Here is a 16,266-nt window from a genome sequence, read left to right on the forward strand (position 1 = left end):
AAAAACAATGAGATGGAATTTCTACACAAATGTATTTTGAATTCCAAATAGATCATCACATAAAATGCTGACGATAAAGCTCAGAACTTTGAAATGAGTATAAATACATTGGAATGAAAAGGAATACAGATTTTTTTTTGCCCCATTTCAGGACAACAATGAATTCTAACTTTCATAAAAAACCTAAATCCCAAAACTAAATTTATGATAGTAATTACAGAAGAAAGAATAAGTAGTTCAGAAATTACAGGAAAAGTTGCATTAAAGTTCATCTGGTTGACAGACATGAGAGGAGCTACCATACATAGAAAATATCAGGTCTGTAAACTCCGTGGAATGTTGATATATCTAAAATATTTAATTAAAACAGTATGATATACTGTAAATCAAAATAAAATTCACTTTGATTTTAAAAATATAATTTAGTAATCCAAGATCCAGACCATCTACTCCTTGAACATTGAATCAGCCTAACTCTAGTCAAGTTCAGAAGACAGTTTGAGGGATAGCCATCAAGTTTTTGCTTTGAGTTGGGATCCTCATTGAGAAGATAGGCTCAAGAAACAGTGTTAGAAATTCATAAATAAGTGAAAACCTGCCTTATACTATACAAGAAACTACACAAGTTTCTGTCAAAGATATGGTGGTGGTGGAGGTGGGGTGATATTCTAATGCACATTATGTGCAATTAATCAAAAATATTAGAAATATAAATTTGGTGCATAAAAGGCATATTTGGCCTAAAGCTGTGATAACAGTGCCACTGTCTCGTCCTGTCATCACATATTGTCAACTCCCAAAAAGTTCTGTCACAATTTTACTCAAATGGATATTGCATAATGAAGAGAGACACACATGCCTCCGCATATAAAAAGAGATCATGCCATCAGAGGAGGCCTATTGTAATCTTTGGAGTATTCAAAAAGAATAAAGTTATGTCTTCATTTTCAAACTCTGTTGTTGGCTCAGAGAAGGGCAATCCCCCTCATGATGAGAGATTGGTCTAATCCACTCTGTTCATGGATAGGATAATCATTTGTCAGTTTGCCAATCCCACATTGCTTACCAAATGACATCACTGCACATGACCAATGACATCCATGCAGAAGCAGTTCATGAAAGTACTGAGGGCTACAGCATAATTTCAAAACTTTAATTTAAAGGTACAGCAAATAATAGGTCCTTCCAGCCCACAAGCCCACACTGTCCCATTACACCCATGTGACCAATAAACCTACAAAACCTCTATGTCCTTGGAATGTGGGAGGAAACCAGAGCACCTGGAGAATACCCACACAATCATAGAGAGAACATACAAACTCCTTATAGTCAGCAGTAGCAATTGAACCCAGGTCACCGTCATTGTAACAGCTTCAAGCTAACTGCTGCTACCCTGAAATTTCTGAAAGCACAGTCTGTTGACCAACTAGCACATCCAATAAAGATGTAATTTATAGAAGCAGAAAATGTGAATTTAGAATCAAATAAAATAAACTGTGGATTTTAACAAGACAAAACAGAGTCATATATGAGAATATACACCTTCTTCACTGGAAGTCATCAAGATTTAAAATAAACATCCAAGTGAAGTTATGGAACAAACCATTAATGTTATTTAGGAATCAAATTGTGTGTTACAATAAAGTACAAAAGGCTCTCTCAGCTTAGATGAATCAGTGAAAACTGCACGTTTTCTCAACCATCATTATCACCCGATCAATTGATTATGAATTGTTGAATAATTACAAATATAAAATAAGCGTGAGCAAATCAGTAACATCTGCAAAAAGAATGGAAATTAAAATAAGTTACTTTAACTATTTTGGGTGTGTAATAAAACATGTTTAAAAAAAACAATGTACAAAAATGTGAGATACAGGAGCTGTGTTGAAGCAAGGAGATTAAAATAACCATGTGCACAATGTCAGAGCAGAGATATAAAACATGATCAAAGTAGTTAATTCACCCATGTTTTAAAAGGACTTTAAATTTTGCATTAAGGGGCCATTACTTCAGTTGTGAATGCTAAGGTTGGAGTCTGAATCATTTGGAGTATTATGTTTTATTTTGGCCTCTGAATCTCTGCAAAGGTATTAATGCCTTTGGAAAGAAATTGAGGGAGTGAGTTACCATGCATGTTCACCAGAATTATATCAGGAATTAAAACATAAATTAATATGGAATTTTAGCTTTGTCTAAAAAGTTGAGGGATTATCTGAATATATTCTTTACAATGAGAAAGGAATTCAATAGGCTAGAGATGGGCTAACTATTTTCCCTGTTGGGGGCATCCAAAATATCAGAGAGAAAAGTAGAGCAGACTTTTTGGCTGAGGAGTCAGGAAGCATTTTTTTTCCCAAAATTATAAGGGCAATCTGAAATTCGCTGTAAGAATGAAATCAGGTATTTTCTAGCTAAGAGTATGAAAAGGCAGGTAAATAAAAGATGAAATGCAGATCAGTCAAAGTTCCTCACAGTGGTCTCATTCAGGAGGATAGTCAAGCCAGAGTGTAATGAGTATAAAATCTCAGAGTGCAGCAATAACCACCAAAACAAGTTAAAATTAAAAATGATTTGAAAATACAGTAGATTCCGTCCGATTAATTGGGACACATTAGGACCAGTACATTTTGGCCCATTTAAGCAGCTGACCCAATTAGCCGAAGTTTCATGGAAATAGTTTAAAAGGTTTTTCCTCCGACTCACGCTCAATGGTTATGCTATGTTAGGTCATGCTTAGATTTAAAGAAGATTCTTTGTTCAATTTCTGAATCTCGTCAAAACTTTCAAACATTGTGGGGACCTTTTCTAAATTATTTTCAAAACCTTCAACTCATTGTTTAAACTCAGATGCTGGCTATTATTAATTGTTATTATATGAGAAGGTATTTTACCTTCTTTTCTCCTTAATGAACAGCTTCAGTCTTGGTAGGAGTTAGATTTTTTTTTGTAATAAATTAGTATAGTTCAATATAACTATTGATTAACTTACGTGAATATGGGGTCAGGAGATTGTTATTATGAACAGATATAATGTAACTGGTAGCTTTTATAAATCTTTTTTGACCTTTTATATACACTTTCTTGTACTCTGTATTCTTCTATGTAAAAACTAATAAAATATTGGAAAAAAGAAAAGGTATAAAAAGAAAAACTACTGTACTATTTAAATGAGTAACAAATTATGTATTTAAATGAAATGCAGAACAAATTAGAACACTCAATACTACAACAGCACTATAAAACTGTGTATTAATTCCTAATAGTTATTGACAGAGGAATTCACGCAGTATATGCTGTCATGTTCTTTTGTTTGACCGTAAATGAACAGAATCAACAATTGATTCCTAGTGTTCAGCAATTAGTTACCTAGTGCAGATGAGCTAGTATGAGTTGCCTTCATACAACGGCATCAGCAATTGCATCCTCCAAATCTTCATTTTCAGTGCAACATTCAAAATGATTTTTGATGCCTTTAAATTCTTTGTAACCTCCTAACTTGTTGGAGGAGTGAAATAATTTCATTTTCACTCCTGGCCTTTTCTGGCGTCTCTAAGCCTGAATGCTTGAAACCGTAGTGAGCGGTTTCTAAATTGTCTTACTGCTTATTTCTCGCTAACTATCAGTAACAAAAATCACTGCTTTTTGAACACAAACACATGTAACTGACGCTATTAAAAAACTGTTCGCTCTAAGCATGGTATAGTGTTAATGGCCACACAAGAGCATCTGATTGACACGAATTAGAAACTATTCAGCTACAGGCTCCTGCCCCAACTAAGCAGCACAGTGTTACAAATAAACTAAGGGAATCACAGCTATTTTCTTGATTAATTTTTATTCTTTAGGAGCTTGCCAAAATAAGAAGCTGCCCCAATTAACCAATCATCAGATTAACCAGAATCTACTGTAATTGGAATAGACTAAAAAAAACTAATATTTAAAATTTTAAAAGCTTTCAAAACTATAACAAGATATAAAAGAAAACAAAAATAACACCACATTCCTATCTCTGTGCCATTAGTTTTGGAGCAACTTTAGGCCAACATTTGTGAGACATGGAGCCCAGAGCAATTTGACATAAGAGGCAAAATAGACACTGGACAAACCCACACTCATACACTCTCATGTGGTAAGGACGTCACAAAATCAAAGTTAATTTTATTATCAGAGTTCATGTTTAAAGACACTTGCAGAGCGTCAGATAGGAAAGGTTTCGGTGGATATGGATCAAACAATGACAAATGGGACAAAATTAGATTGCAGTCATGGTTAGCATGGACCAGTTGGGCCAAGTGACCTGTTTCTTTGTGGTATGACTCTATAACTCTACATATGTTACCACAAAAATCCCGAAGATTTGCCTTCCTGTGGGCATACTCAGCAAATCTATAGAATACTAACTATAACAAGATCAATGAAAGATCAGGTAGAGTGTAGAAGACAACAAACTGTTCAAATACAAAAATAAATAAATAGCAATTAAATAACAAGAATGTGAAACAACAAGATAAATGGTCCTCAAAGAGAGATCCTTTGTTACTGGAACATCTCAATGGAGGGGCAAGTGAGTGTAGTTATCCCTTTTTGTTAAGAGCCTGATGATTGAGGGTTAGTAACTGTCCTTGAACCTGGTGGTGAAAGTCCTGAGGCTCTTGTACCTTCTACCTGATGGCAGCAGCGAAACAAGAGCATGGCCTGGGTGGTGGGGATCTCTGATGATGGATGTTGCTTTCCTTTGAAAGTGTTTCAAAGTAGATGTGCTCAACGGTTGGGAGGGCTTTACATGTGGTATACTGGGCCAAATCCACTAACTTTTGTAGGATTTTCCATTCAAAAGCATTGATGTATCCACACCAGACCTATGGCAGCCAGTCCACTGCACATCTATAGAAGTTTATCAGAGTTTTTGATGTCATGCCAAATCTCCACAAACTCTAAAGGAAGTAGAAGTATTGCCATGCTTTCTTCACAATTGTATTTACATGCTGGGTCCAGGACAGGTCCTCTTAAATAGTAACACCCAGGAATTTAAAGTTGCTAACCTGCTCCACCTTTGATGAGAACAGGCTCATGGACCTCTGGTTTCCCTCTCCTAAAGTCTACAATCAGTTCCTTAGCCTTGCTGACATTGAGTGAGAGATTATTGTTATGACACCACTCAGCCAAATTTTCAGTCCCCCTCCTGTATGCTGATTCATCACCACCTTTGATATGGGCCACAACCGTGTCATCAGCAAACTTACAGTACATCCTAGGGTATTGAAAGAAATGGCAGAAGTTAAAGTAGAGGCTTTGGTGATAACTTACCAAAATTCTCCGAAATCTGGGCAGGTCCCGGCAGATTGGAAGACGGTGAATGTCACGGCACTGTTCAAAAGAATTTATGTAGGCAAAAGGCAGATAGGTATAGGCCTGTTAGTTTAACATTTGTAGTTGGGAAAATGCTTGAAACTATCATTAAAGAAGAAATAGCGAGACATCTGGAAAGAAATGAATCCATCAGGCAGATGCAGCATAGATTCAGCAAAGGCAGGACCTCTCTGACAAACTTAATGGAGTTCTTTGAGGATATAACAAGCACAGTGGATAGAGGGGAACAGATGGACATCGATAAGGTGTCGCATAAAAAGCTTATCCAAGGATGATGGGGATGATGTATTAGCATTGATAGAGGATTAATGAACTCATAGAAAGCAAAGTTGGGATATATGGGTGTAACTCTGGTTGGCAATCAGTGGTGAGTGGTGTGCCACAGGGGTCGGTGCTGGGCCCGCAACTGTTCACAATATACATTAACAATCTGGAAGAGGGGACCGAGTGTAGCGTATCTACGTTTGCTGATGATACTAAATTGAATGATAAAGCAAATTGTGCAGAAGACACAGAGAGTCTGCAATGATATGGTTAGGTTCAGTGAATGAGCAAGGGTTTGGCAGATGGAATACGAAGTTGGTAAATGCGAGGTCATTCACTTTGGAAGGAGAAAGGAAAGGGCAGATTATTATTTAAATGGTGAAAGATTGCAGCATGCTGCTGTGCAGAGGGACTGGGGAGTGCTTGTGCATGAATCACAAAAGGTTGGTCTGTAGGTGCAGCAGGCTATCAAGAAGACAAATGGAATGTTGGCCTTCATTGCTAGAGGGATTGAACTTAAGAGCTGGGAGGTTATGCTGAAAGTGTACAGGGTACTGGTGAGGCTGCACCTGGAGTACTGCATACAGTTCAGGTCTCCTTACTTGAGGGAGGATATACTGGCTTTGGAGGCAGTGCAGAGGAGGTTCACCAGGTTGATTCCAGAGATGAGGGGGTTAGACTATGAGGAGAGATTGAGTCACCTGGGACTGTACACACTGCAATTCAGAAGAATGAGAAGAAGATCTTATAGAAACATATAAAATTATGAAAGGAATAGATAAGATAAAAGCAGGAAAGTTGTTTCCACTGGTAGGTGAGACTAGAACTAGGGAGATAGCCTCAAGATTCGCGGGAGTAGATTTGGGAGGGAGGTGAGGAGGAACTGCTTTTCCCAGAGAGTGGTGACTCTGTGGAATTCTCTGCCCAATGAAGCAGTGGAGGCTACCTCAGTAAATGTATTTAATGTTGGATATATGTTTTCATTGTAGGAGAATTAAGGGTTATGGGGAAAAGGCAGGCAGAGTGGAGATGAGTCCATGGCCAGATCAGCCATGATCTTATTGAATGGCAGAACAGGCTCAACAGGTCAGATGGCCCACTCCTGCTCCTATTGCTTATGTTCTTATGAGTAGAGCAGGGAGTAAGCACACAACCATATGATACACCTGTGCTGATGGAGATCATGGAGTAGATGCTTTTGCCAGTCCAAACTGACAGGGGTCTACAAATGAGGAAATCCAGAATCCAATTGCACAAGAAGGTATTGATACCAAGGTCTTAGACCTTATTGATTAGTTTTGAGGGAATGATGATATTAAATGCTGAGCTGTAATTAATAAAGAGCATCCTGATGTATGCATCTTACCTTTGTGAGAAATGGAGAGCTGAAAATGAAGAAAAACTAGGACGCTTAGTGGATGATATTTTCCGCTTTGAGAAAAAAAATGAACTCTTGGATGATATTTTCTACTTTTAGGGCTCTAGGCCATGTTATATTATTTCTCAGCCTGTAGCAATAGCATTAAATTTCCTCACAAACTACTAATGCTTACTAACCCACTCGCAGAAATCTAGCCATGAGCCTAACATGAGTAGATAATGGCCACCCTAACTCAGGAAGCTGAGGGGGACATGATGTGGGGTGGGGGTGGTATATCATATTTTACCCTGTGTCTATAGAGGCCAGAAAGTAAAACATTCCACACTATAATTCTAAAGTGTACAGCTGCCAAATCTTTAAATTAGCTTCTACCCACAATCTGCACTTACAGAAAAATGAAATATGATATGGGCAACACAGTAATAACCACTAAATGATGTAGAATTATTTTGACAATTCATTTGCAATTCATTATCACCAAAATTAAAAATGTTTGCTAAAATAAATTGACATAAATTACAGACATCTACTATACAAAGCTGACAGAAGATTGCAAGTTTTTAAGTGCAATTATATGACTCAGGTTCTAAAGGTCAAGTTCCATGTTTGCATCTTTTCACATCAGTGCTCTTTTCCTTGACTAAGAGGCTATCAGTTTATTTATGTCTTTTCTCTACTAATTAAACAGGAACCTATGATAATCTCCTATGTGTGAGATAAATGATACTTCTAACTATTAATCCTCAGTAATCTTGATGTATTTAAGATTTTCCAGATTTGAGGGCTTGAGTTATAAGGACAGACTGGATAGATTGGAACTGTTTCTCTGAAACCAACTAGTCTGAGGAATGATATTAGAGGTTTATACAATAATTTGGGATGTATATAAGTTGAATCATGACAGTCAGTTACCCAGGATAGGGAAGTCAAAAACCAGAGGAGAAAGATTTAAAGTGAGAGGGGAAAGATTTAAAGGGGACTTGACAGGCAAGTTTGGAATTCAAATTTAAATTGATTGATTATTGTTGCATGCACTGAGATACAGTGAAAATCTTGTCTTGCATACTGTTCATAGATATCAGATAAATACACAGGGCACTTGGGTAGTACGAGGTAAAATAATAACAGAATGCAGAATAAAGTGCAACAACTACAGAGGAAGTGCAGTGCCGGTAGACAATAAGGTGCGAGACCATAATGGTGTGAATTGTAGGGATAAGAGTCCTTCTTGTCATACTGGGGAACCATTCAATAGTCTTATAATAACAGGTTAGAACCTGTCCTTAAACCGGGTGGGACATGCTTTCAGGCTTTTTATCTTTTGCACGATGAGAGAGTAGAGAAGAGAATGTCTATGGTGGTGGCTTTACATGGACAGTGAGAAGAATAGAGTGGCCAAAGAGGGGAAGCTGGTTTCTGTGATGTGCTGAGCTGTGTCCACAACTCTCTGCTGTTTCTTGTGGTCATGGACAGAGCAGTTGACATGACAAGCCACGATACGTCCCAATAGGATGTTTCCTGTGGAGCATCAATAAAAATTGCTAAGGATTGACAGGGACATGTCAAATTTCTTAATCCTCCTGAGGAAGTGGAGGCATTACTTAGCTTTCTTGGCTGTGACATCGACATGATTGGACAAGGACAGGCTATTGGTGAAATTTGTTTTTTTTTGTTGTTTGTCTCCGCACCTTGTGGTGTAACCTTGCCATTTCTTTAGCATTTGTCTTTTTTTTTAGGAGGCTGAGTTGCTAGCTCAACATTCAATCCAGCACAGATGCAAAGTGTGCAAGTAGCCATTCAGATTCGAACCCAGGACTGCTCATCTTGAAATCCACTGCAGATGCTACAATACCACCAGTTGGCTATTGATAGTATTAAGTCAAAGGAACTTGAAGCTCTGAAACTCAGCACTGCTAATGAAGACAGGAGCACATGCACCATCCCCCTTCCTGAAGTTTAGGACAAGCTCTTTTGTTTTACTGTCTTGACACCATGTTATTAAGCTCCATATCTCCTTCCTGTACTCCAACTCATCGTTATTTGAGATATGGTCCACTATGATGGTATCATCTGCAAAATTAGTAGATAGATTAGTAGATCAGTGCCAAATCTGAACACGTAGTCATGTGTGCACAGGGAGTAGAGACGGGGGATGCAACTTCAAGGAGCACCAGTGATAGGGATAACCATGGCAGATGTATTGCTGCCCATCCTTACTAATTATGGTCTGTTTGTCAGGAAGTCATGGATCCAGTTACAGAGGGACTTGTTGACTCCCAGGTTTCGGAATCTGTTGATAAGCTTAGTTGGAGTTATGGTATTGAAGGCAGAGCTGTAGTTAGTAAACAATAGCCTAATTTGAACGCAAGAGATTCTACAAATGCTGAAAATCTTGAGCAACACATGAAAATGCTGGGGGAGCTCAACAAGTCAGGCAGCACCCAGGGAGGGGAACAAACAATCAGTGATTCAGGCCAAAATGCTTATTATGAGTTCTGATGGAGTGTCTCAGTCCAAAATATTGACTATTTAATTCCCTCCATTGATGCTGTGTGGCCTGTCAAGTTCCTCTAGCAGTTTTTGTGTGCTGCTCAATAGTCTAATATAGGCATCTTTACTGTCCAGATGCTCCAGAGCATGCGTTCTCAACTTCTTTTTATGCCACGGAGCCTCACCATTAACCAAGGGGTCTGTGGACCCCAGGTTGGGAAACCCTGCTCTAGAAATGAGTGTAAGCCCAGGGACATTGTGGCTGCCATAGATCAATTTTGGCAAAGGTGAACTGCAGTGAGTCAAGGTTATCTGAGAAACAGGAGTTTATGTTGCACGACCAGCCTCTTGAACCTCTTTATAATGGTACATGTAGTCATTAAGACACATTACCTTGTTTTTCTTAGGTATGGGGATGGTAGTGGGTCTTTTATAGCAGGTGGGAACCTGAGAATGAAGCTGGGAGGGGTTATTCACACAACATTGGATATGGAGTGAGCTGCCAGAGGAAGTAGTAGAAACAGCTAAAATTACAATGTTAAAGAGTTCATAGATTAATTTATTATCAATGCACGTATCCATATACAACTCTGAAATTTGTCTTCTCCAGATAGCCACAAAACAAAGAAAGAACATAAAAATCATTCAGAGGGAGAACATCAAAACCACCCACACCACACAAAAAAGAACAGCATCCCAAACATCAACACCCCCCTGCAAAATGCCTTTTGCCCTCACACAAAATGGAACAGGAACATCAACCCCTTCCCACACAAACAACTAACCCAACATCAACCCCAAATACCCTCCCCTCACACAACAAAACTTAAAAAGAATAGACAATAAAAAAGCTCTGAATATAAAAACCATAGGTCATAAAAAATCCTACAATATCACTAACATTCATCGAAAGCAAGGGAAGATCACAGCCTGCCACAGCGACACACACAGTGATAGGCTGCTCACAGATGCCGTCTCCAGCAGCAATCAAATGGCAGGCAGCTGGTGCTGAAACTCATGCTCACCTTCTGCATTCAGCTCAGTGTCTCAATCTTCCTCCACATTTTAATCGGTGAAATGGAGTTGAACAATGGTTCACACCCCGTCTTGAAGCTTCTTTGCATCAAGGCTGTTCAAATACATGCTCGCTCCCCTGAATTTTTTTGGAGACAGCAAAGCACTGGATCACTCAAGCAATCTCCCAACTGTAAATCACAGGCTTTAACAGTCCCAGACACACATTTGGGGTGAGAAACAGATGTAAAAGTAAAAAAGGACTTTTTCGTGGGCTATCTGGAAGATGTCCACCAAGGGAGCATTGAATGCTGGTGCCATCTTGACCAGAAAGAGAAAAATAGTTTAAGACACATTTAGACAAAATAGATTAACAGGAAGTGTTTAGAAGATCTCAGCCAAATGAGATTAGCATGGATAGGAACCTGGGTCAGCTTGGGTGAGTTAGGCTGAAGGGCTCATTTCCATGCTGTTTAACTCTATGACTAACAAAAAAGGCTTTTGAAATCCCTTTTTTTAAGAACACATTCTGTTTGCTGGAATTTGAAAACAAAATTTCTTAAATTTTATCTGCACTATAAAACAGTATTACCAGTGTTGCTGAATGATTTGGGATGCTGGATGGAAGAAAATCAGTTTGATAGAAAGCTGACACTTAGGGCAAAATTCTTCTCTTTTGAGGATTTGAATTGGTGATTGGCAATCATCTCTCTTGAAGAACAATGGGTGACAATCATCCTCATCACAAGCCTGAGCGGAAGGTGTGGAGATCCTGAGATCCGGTTGTCAAGATCCACTTCTTGGCCTCACCAGTGTAGTCCAAATGAAAGCATATGATGGCACCAGCTTGGCTGGAGAAGGATGTTCAATGACATCCAGCCACCTTAGGGGCTCACTCCGGAATTGCTGTCTGGGTTTACTCCCGTAACCTTCGTCTCTCCAGAGGCTGCCCAGAAGACAGTGGGGCTATTTACCCATAGTTGGGGATCTGGTTCACGAGCACGAGGGAGTGTCCACACACCAGTGGGCCTGTGTGCTAGCTGTGCAGTGGCCAGACCTCCTCCATGTCCTCTGTAGTTCAGCCCGAGTCCAAAAGGAGTTCAGTTTCTGTGTGTTGCCAGCGAGGAGGCACTACATGAGGCTTGCTGTTGTAGAGGTTGATCACTGGCAGAGTGAGACTCTCACATTCGGCTCTCCTTTTTGCAAGACTGCTAGCCAGCGATGGAAGCTGAAAGTGGGAGTGACAAGCACTACCCACTACACTACCACACTAGGCACATCACAACAACCATTTTAAGATCTGAATTAGAATGCCACTTCCATGCACTCACTACCTCCCTGCCAGCCCGCTGAATGTCCCTCCTGGAACCTTTATTACCTATTTGGAGTAAAGGAGGAGTGCTGATAGTTAACGTTAAAGAAAAGCAAGAAAGAAATGTTAACATTAATTGTTCTACTAAATTATAAATTCACAGGGGATTTTTCCAGTCAGATCGTGCTAAAATACAGTGATGACAGAAGTTACAAGAATTGATAGTAAACAGTTTCATGTATCCTATGCTCATGAGCAATAGCAGACCAAATTATTGAGAGCTTGTTGTTGGAAGCCTCAGGCAGGCAGTGATGATTTGTTATCTTGCACGGCATTAGTCAGACTTAAAGATAACGGTCTCAGGCAGGTCTTGTTAAATCTTCTTTCTTTGTTCCAAAAGGCATGTACTTCCCACCACATTAATGACTAATTTGATGTTGATTTTGTTCTATAAATTAAGTGTAGTTGCTTTTCATGAATTCCTGGAAAGAGTATAAAATACAGCATCTTTATCCCTTTATCCCTTATTCCCTTGTAAAGCAGCCTTATTCCTGACCTTCGAACCCACTTGTAAGGCTACCTACATGTGCATCTTATTTACCAAATTCAAAATAGTTTTGCACTTGGTTGGCTTATCTATTCACTGGATAAATTTAATGAAAAACAACCTCCTTAATTAGTCTTTCAGAAAAGATAACAATAACTATATTTAATGAAGGAACACAAGAGATTTTGCAGATGATAGAAATGCAGGGCAACACATACAAAAAGCTGGAGGGACCCAACAGGTTAGGCAGCATCTATAGAAATGAATATACAGTCGATGCTTCAGGCGGAGGTCCTTCTTCAGGATGAGAAAGGAAGGGGAAACTCTAGAATAAAAAGGTGGGAGTGGGTTGTTTGGGGCCCCAAATGGAGGTGAATGGGCAGGTGTAGCACTTGCAGGGAGATGTGCCAGGAGGGAGATTAGTGGGGAAGGACGAATGGACAAGGGAGTGATCACTGTGTATAGTGGAGAATGGGAGTATCATACAACCCATTCTTACTTCCCAACTCTCCACAGGGATTGCTCTCCATGATACCCTTGTCCATTCATCCCTCCCCACTAATCTCCCACCCATTCACCTCTTCCCTCACTCCCATTCAGGGCCCCAAACAGTCTTTCCAGATGAGGCTACACTTCACCTGCTACTCTGTTAGGGTTGTCTATTGTATCCAAGGCTCCCAACACAACCTCCTCTACATTGCTGAGACCCGAAGTAATTTAAGGGACTGCTTTGTCAAGCACCTCTACTCCATCCACCGAAAGCAGAAGTTCCTGGTGGCCAATTGTTTTAATTCCTATCCCCATTTCTGTTCCAACAAGTCGGTCCATGGCCTTCTCTTCTACTGTGACGTGGACACTCCCAGGGTGGAATAACACCACCTTAAATTCTGTCCAGGTAGTCTCCTACCTGATGGCATGAGCACTGATTTCTCCTTCCAGTAATCATTGTCTTTTTTATTTCTCTTCCCCCCCCCCTCCCCACCTTCTATTCGCCACTCTGGCTTCTTCTCCTCAGCTGCCTATCACCTCCCCCCCCCCCCCCCGGTGCCCCCCTTCCCTTTCTCACATGGTCCACTCTCAGATTCCTTAGAGTTATAGTCATAGGAAAGTACAGCATAGAAACAGGCCCTTTGGCCCATCTAATCCAAGCCAAACCATTTAAATTGTCTCGACCAATTGACCTGCACCAGGACCATAGCCTTCCATACCCCTGCTATCCATGTACTTATCTAAACTTAAGCACTTTACCTTTTTCATCCACCCGGCTTCATCAATCACTTTTTAGCTTGTCCTCCTTCCTCTCCCTGGCCCCACCACTTTTTTTTTCTGCCATCTTCTCCCTTCCTTTCCAGTCCTAATGCTGAATCTCAGTCTAAAACTTCGGCTGTTTATTCATGTTCATAGATCCTGCCTGACCTGTGTGTGTTTTGCTGAGTTTTGTGTGTGTTGCTTAATGAAGGAAGTCAAGATCCCTGGATAAATGATGTTGTGGAGAACAATTCCAAATGCTAAAGTTAATTCCGTATTAAAAAAATGCTAAATGTAAAAGACAGGCTATTGTAGTGTTTAGCATAATGCCATTAGAGAGCCAGAGACATGGTTTTGATTCCCACTGCTGTATGTAAGGAGTTTGACCCCAGGATTGCATGTGTTTCTTCCAGGTGTACCGGTGTCTCCCACACTCAAAGATGTACAGGTTAGTAGGTAGCTTGGTTACATGGGTGTAAATGAGCAGCATCAGATTGTTGGGCTGTAAGGGCCTGTTCTTTTGCTGTATCTCTGCAAAATGATTTCCGACAATCATTGATTTCTAAATATACATCTATACAGCTGGGACAATATTATGGACAATGAAATACCTCTGAAATTATAAAATTTTATTCCCAAGGGTGACCTGCAGGCTAATGGAGGGAAGGAGTGCTTTACACCTCCTTTGATAGAGACATATCTGCACCCCACATTGCTGAACATATAATCCAGGTAAGTTTAAGAAAGAACACTATATTTTCTATTGAGATAGAAACCCAAGGACTTCACCTTGGATTTCTTGGCATAAATCAGTGTATCATTTCACACAAATACTTGAACATTTCCTCAGCCAATTTGGCTCAGAGCGTTGTTTCATGAGATCACACGCTCACTTACGTCTAAACGGCCTAATGTCTATGGACCCAGTGCTGAAAGTGGTCAAGAACTGAACAAGTTTGACAAGTATTTCAGTACCTACAACAGCTGAGACAGCAGTCCTTGAAGGAGCCACTGGAGGCCACCGATAGCAAGTAAATACATTTATTTAGCTTAATGTGCTGCACCTGGTTTCACAGCGACACCAAGACTGCTGCCTGGCTGCGTTCACTGCACATATTCACCTGTCTGCCTCTCTAGCTGAAGCAGCCAATTTAGTTTCTGATATAATTTTAGTTGTGCTAATCATTAAAATTCCTAAAGACCAATACCCTTTGTGCTTTTTTACTCATTAACATATCTCTTATTCCATCCTTCCACTTCCCTCAGATTCCATATACCTTCTTTCCTGACCAATCTGCCACATGGAAATTCATCAAAAGCCTTGCAAAAATGCATGTAGACTCTATCAGCTGCCTCATATCAGTGAACTGACTTTGTTATCTCCTCAAAATTTCAGGCAATCCTCAGAATTTCTGTTTACAAGTTATTGCTATCAATAACGAGTCTGCAACAATCTGTTAAGTGTTGATTACGCTGTTCCACAGAAATTCTTTTCCAAAGTTTTCCCATCATTGATGTTAGACTGACTGGTCCGCAGTTACTTGATCTATACTTTTCATCTTTTGCAAGAGAAGGACAGTTACCATTCTTAGCATATTACCTTCTTTGCATTTATGTCCAAAAACAATGTGGATTAGTAAATGAGAGTCACAACCTCAACTATTTTCTCCCTTGTTCTGTTTAACCAGGTGTATTACTTTTCAATCTGGCTTTGCAACCTACCTATTTTTAATATCTTTAATTCTTAATATGCCTTTAAAAAAGGACCTACTCATCTTTATTATCCCTCTTACCTTCATATTTGTCAAACATTTTAGCATTTTCCTTGATTTTTATCTATAATATACTTTAAGGATCCTCTTTGGCTTTATAATTTTTTTTTAATTCAGATCAGCTTCTTTTATGTTTCTCTCGTTCTCTGTACCAATGAGCACATCCCAGCTTTCTCTTATTTTACCCAATGTCTTGGGGGGCAGGGTCAAGATTGAGAACCAGCCTTTTAATTTATTAGTAACATCTTTGATGTGAGCCCATGATCATCTCATTGAATGACCCAATTTGATCATTTCCCTCCAAATAGCTGCTTTACATTTTGCTTCTGCAAAATTGCAATTCGGCCAAGAAAAAAAAAGTCTTGCCCTGATTTAAAAGTTAATCCTGTTCCATGACTATGCCAGATCTAACTCAATTATGATGCTTCAAAATACTTTTCAGCTTGTATCCTCTCTATTTGTACACATACCTATCATTATACTATATGTAAAATTGATAACAGTTACTGCACACCTCCAACTGAAACAGAAGCAGAACATTCTGTAATCACCACTATCTGCTCATGAATTTGACATTCTAACAGTATCTTCAATTAAAATGGTGGAAATCTACAACATTTCTATTTATAGTTAAAATATCACAAACCATTTCCAGAAAAATAAAGGAATAACAGTGTTCAGGCAGAAAAGAACAGGAAAACACAATATCAGCAAAAGGTTTATCAGCATGTTTTAATTCATGTGTGTGTGTGTGCGTATTTGGACTTGTCTTAGAGGAAAGAAAATGGTACATGTATGGATACGTCATGTAGACATCTCTCATGTAAAGTCATGTTAATTATGTTGAGACTATTCCTTCAAAGGG

Source organism: Hypanus sabinus, chromosome 1 (genome assembly GCF_030144855.1).
Source record: "Hypanus sabinus isolate sHypSab1 chromosome 1, sHypSab1.hap1, whole genome shotgun sequence".
Lineage (NCBI taxonomy): Eukaryota > Metazoa > Chordata > Chondrichthyes > Myliobatiformes > Dasyatidae > Hypanus > Hypanus sabinus.